This window comes from Gavialis gangeticus, unplaced genomic scaffold, assembly GCF_001723915.1.
Source record: "Gavialis gangeticus isolate Ggan-Ray unplaced genomic scaffold, GavGan_comp1, whole genome shotgun sequence".
Classification (NCBI taxonomy): domain Eukaryota; kingdom Metazoa; phylum Chordata; order Crocodylia; family Gavialidae; genus Gavialis; species Gavialis gangeticus.
The window spans coordinates 117727107-117732592 of record NW_017729031.1 but is presented as its reverse complement, the minus strand read 5'-3'; positions in this window follow the sequence as shown (position 1 = coordinate 117732592).

The window sequence follows — 5486 nt, the reverse complement described above, 5'->3', positions numbered from 1 at the left end:
CCCCCCCCCCCCCCCAATCTGGCAGTTAGTTGTGCAAGGTTGGTTCTGTGTGTGTGAATCTGGGAACACTTTTGTATATGAAGAATAGGTATATATACATGAAGCATTTGTATATGTCTGTAACAATGAATGATTCTGCCTCAGGCAAGGGGTTGGACTAGAGCAGCGGTTCCCAATCTGTGGTATGTGTACCACAAGGGGTACGCAGACAACCTGTCAGTGGTACGCATTAACAGATTTATTCCAATTACTTTATATGACAAAAATTTGTTGATGGTACTTATGGTTGAACTGAAACATTTGCTGGCAGTACTTAAGGTTGTATCATTTTAAATTGGTGGTGTACAATCTGTCAGAGTTTGGGAACCGCTGGACTAGATGATCTCTGAAAGTCCCTTTCAGCCCTTCTTCTCTATCATTTCGATGAAGGTGCGCCACAGGCACGGGTCTGGAGTGGGTAGGGGCAAACAGTGGCTAAAATGTTATGTCCCTCCCATGTGGTCAATGCCAGAGAGGGGAGATGCAACTCCTGACCAGCACCAGACACACACTCCGGGTGGCCCCAGGTGAACTTTTAGTATCCCCCACCCTGCCCTTGCCAGAGATAATGATAATAATAATTTCAAAATTACCATTTTCAGGCCCCCTTTCTGTCCGGGCCTGGCTAGCTGCCCCGTTTGCCCATGCCTGTGTCTGGCCCTGCCCCTGACAGGTGTGTGGGGATACAACCAGGAACACTGAGGGACAAGATTGTGGGATGTGAATTCCCTTCTGAGTCCAGGAGGGGGCAGTCTCTGGTTAAAACTGAACAAGAGTACTTCGGTAAATTTACAGATTTGGGTGAAGAACAGGGCTGATTGCTCTTGTCATTTGCAGCTCTCTCCAAGTGAGGGCTCAGAGGACTGTGGTATAAGAAAGGTTGTAAAACTGGAAAGAGGCGTAAAGATGACTTGTATTTATTTACACTGCAGGATTTGTTTATTACGACAGTCCTTTAAGTTCCAGTTAAAAGAAAACCGTCAAAATAATATAGGTAAGTGTGTGTGTGTGTAGCTCCTAATCAGTTTGGTCTGCCCATGATCATTGAATGATCAAATAATTCATTTTTTCCCGAAGTTCACAAATGAATTCATTAACTAGATTACTTTATTTTGATGTAATTGAAAGGGCCTCCAAAGCTCATGGGGATTCTATATATTCTTTGCAAGACATGCATACCGCTGCGCAGAGAGCTAACAAGCGCTCCCAGATGATTGGTTTCAGCCAGGCATATTATTTAATTTAGAAGCCAGGTTTTCTCTCTGTCCTCATAGATTCATCTTGTCCTACAATACAGTCAGCAGGTAATGTCCTACCATTTCTCCAAGGAGACAGGCTCTATTCCTTGTTCTGGCCTGCTGAGTGGCCTTGGGTAAGCTGTTTGCTACTTGCCTCAGTTTCCACATCTGTAAAACAAGGATAAAGATACTGGAAATGTTCTGGGAAGCTCAAGCTAGGAGTGATGCATGAGGCTGCAGAAGCCCACTCACGTAAAGCACTAACCCAGCAAAGCACTTAACGCATGTGCTTAACCTTGAGCAGGTGAGCGGCACCTTGGACTTCCATGGGACTGTCTCACTAGCATACTTAAGCATTTTTCTGGACCTTGGCAGGGTGCAAAATACTTCTTTCGAATACAGGGCCCACTGGCATCTCCATGACACATGTTCAAAGAAGTGAAGGACACTAGTGGTGTCTTGACTATTTCCAGGAAAAGGCACTACAAGAAGGAAATGGCTGCTGAGGGGAGGGGTTGTAGGAAAATAAATGAGTGAAACCAAGTTAAAAACAAAATCCTCCAGCAGTCTCTCTCTTTCTTGTTAAGGGTGAAGTGTGGAAAATACAAAGTAGAAATCAGAGGAAGCCCTTCAAGTTGGTGAGGATGGGAATGTGGGCTTTTTGGCCCAAGCAGGCAGGAGAAGTTTCCAGCAGAAATAGGAGGAGTGAGAGGATTTTTACAAAAGGCCAGAGTGTCAGATCTCAGCACTGGGAGTTAAAAGGAGCCTATAAACTCCACTTTCCAGAGATGGAGCCAGGGCAAGGTCAAGAGTTAACTCCTTAAAGTCTACAGAACAGTGATAGTGCTCAGGAGACTCTTTACCCCCATGCAGTGTGGAGTCTGGCCAAAATTTGCTCTCAGCCTTTACCCAGAAAGCTATAAAGAGGTAATGGGCAGCTCTGTCCCAATGAGTGTTTTATGCAAGTCATAAATCCAGTGTCCAGATGAGCTGTCCCACTCAGCATCCTAGTCCATAGCCAATTAGCATGATGCTTTTAATAATACAAATGAATCCTAATAACATTGAGTGGCTTATGTGGCCTGAGGTTTTCCAAAGAGCCTAAGAGAATTGGGTCCCAACACTCCTAGAATTTCAATGGGAGTTGGGCCCCTACATTAATAATAATGTATTGCGGGGGGTGTAAAAATATGGCCCATGGGCTAGATCCAGCCTATAGAGGTCCCTCATCCAGACCACAGTGCTGCCCCTGGTCCAGAGTTGACCTACACTCTGGGGTACACATGGCATATGTCCTGGACTGGCCCTACAGAGGCACCTCATGAGGCATAGTTCTGCACTGGCCAGAGCAGGTGCCATGGATGTGGCATGTGGGGGCAGAGTTCTGGCCCAATAGGATTGGCCCCATGCCATTTCATCTAGCCCATGGATTGGCTTGTGGATTGGCCTGTGGGTGGCCAAATGGACTGGCTCTGCACCACTTATCCAGCTAACAAGGCCAGATGAGTCTGATACCCTTGATGTACTGTATGAAAGCTAAAGCGTAAAGTCCCACCCTGCTAAGCACTGTGCAAAAATGAGATGCTCTGGTCCCTGCTCCAACAAATGTATAAAGAAAATATCTTTAAGCTCCTTTGCAAACTGCATTTATGCTGCCCCATATGCATGGAGGCTGCACAAACACTGGTCAATGAATCCTCACTGAAGCCTTTCACTTAGGTATTCTTTTCCTTAATGGAAATAGAGGCCTTCGGATGCTAGGGATTTGCTATGATTATAATTTACCCACAGTTCAGCTGCACTGGTGGAGTCAAGCAGCATTTGCCTAACCTGCCTTTTTTGCCCCAGGATGATGGCATCATTGAAGACCTACATGGGAGAAGGGTCTCACTAATGAAATATATGATTGTCATCAGTGCAGCACAGCTACCCTAGGGAGTCTGGACCTTGGCGGAGTTCTCTAGTGTAGACAAGAGCTTAGTGTAAAGTGGGTAAACAAACACTGGCTGCAAATTGCTTTCCCCAGTGTCAGCTGGAGTAAGTCGGATGAGTGTATATTACAGCTTACTATACTACATGGCCAAAATGCCCACATAGACCCAACCTCAGGTGAGAATAAAATGCCTATCCAAGGTGACATCACAAACTGGGATTGGAACTCAGACATGGGATTCTCCTGCCACTCTCACACACCTGTGTTAGCAAGGGAGAAATCTTGATGAAGTCAATGTTATGTTCCCACAAAACTTGTGCAAGTGAAAGAAGAATTGGACACCAGGAATCTGTACCCCATTGTCTTTAAAAGGCACTGGGAAATCAGGGAGTATTGGGCCAGTAGAATTACCAAAGGCATTGGGTCTTAGCTAGTACTCTTTAGGATTGACAGAACAACACGGTCAATAAAAACAGAAAGGCTTTATTTATTACAATATAATAAAATATAATAATATTTATTATTTATTATTTTATTACACTTGATCTGAGCCAAAAGGCTGAGAAGCGATATAATTAGCCCCAACCCAAAGTCCAATATCATTTAGCTGTGGAAGCAACTGTATCTCACCCCACAGGCAGAGAGATGGTTCGTCCTTACAGCTTCCTCCAAGGAGTGGATTCATAGCCTGAGAAGAGCGGGGCGCTAAGTTGCAGCTGTTGATTTTTTTCCTCTTGAAGTACACTATCCTACTCCCTGTTTTATACCTCTACTCCAGCATTTTCAAGGCATTCTTTGTTAATCACTTGATAAATTAAATTTAAACTCCAGGCACTGAAGACTTGTATGTCCTTTACTTAGAAGAAGGTGTTGGCCACCTGCATCTTGCTTAATCCATGGTCCATCTTTTGTTTTTAGAAAGTCCTGGTTGCTGGGGATGGATCTTGAGCAATACCAGAGCTGAAACCCATTAAGGAATTTATTATAGAGTATTCTTTTCAAAGTTGAACCACCACCAGGACAGAAACTAAATATACAAAACAGAAACAAAATAAACCCCTTATTAGTAAATGGCCCTGCCCACCAGAGGGATGAGTTAGTCATAAGAAAAGAGGAGTTGACTGATAGACAGTAGTTAATCAAGGAAGGGAGTTGACCATGAGAGAAAAGTGATCAGAGGGAAATTCTAAACATGATTTAGGACAGGTTACATGTATGGGGTGAAGTAATCAATAAGTGAGGTCTTGTCATCATTTCTTTTCAGGAAGGACTCAGCCACTACTGCAGTCCTATGCAAGAGGCATTTTTAATATTTATATACAGTGACTTAAATTTTCATAGGTAGACCCAGCTTAGCTTAAGCTTCACAGTTATCAGTTGCATTAGAAGGAAACAACAAAGCCAAGGAGGAAGGTCCTTTGCCCTATTTCTTTAAAATAAAGCAGTGGTTTTGGATGCCTCCATTACTGGATGCCTGACCTGAGCCATTAAGGGTATAGACATGTGAACAATTTACTACAGATTGGAATTGCTGCATGTCAGCTGCTCTGTACAAACTGCTTGTGTGTACACTTGTAGCCTACAGTAACTGGTAGTTAAGCTAGAGTATGCTAGCCCTCTTTCACTGAGACTCAAGTGCCAGTATAAAGGTACCACAAGGTAAGAATGTGCCCATGGGCAGCTACCATGGAGCAGCAGGTACCTGGTAAAAGCCAACCTCCTTATACATTGCAGTAAACTTTCCCTATGTCCATACCTCAAAGAAGATAACTTTATACTTTCTGAAAATTATGGCCTTTAAGGTGTCTCAAGCACCCAAACCCCCAGTGCATCTAAGGAAAAAAGAGATCATCATGTCACCATTAGGAATAGCACTCTGGGTATTTTTTTTTTTCCTTTTTAGATGATAAGAAGTGACCCTTGTTCAATCCCCGGGAGCATAAATATTGGATATCCACCTCTGTGGAACAGCTTAAATGAACAATCAAAATGAGGTGCTTTGAAAAGACAAAAACAAGTGTAACACAGAAGCAAAGGCAAACAAATTAAAGTCTGAATGAATTTATGAGGCGCCTTAATGAAACAAGCATACACACAAAAAATGAATTTGTATAGTTTACACTTTTCAATCTGTAGTCGGCATGAAACTCATGTGACAGGGAAGGTAATAAATTTCTTAGCAAATGAACACTATCATATTTGCACAGAGAAAACCTTTGCCCACACTAAGCATACGTGGTTCAAGACAGATTCAATTAGGGGATTTTTAGCAGCAG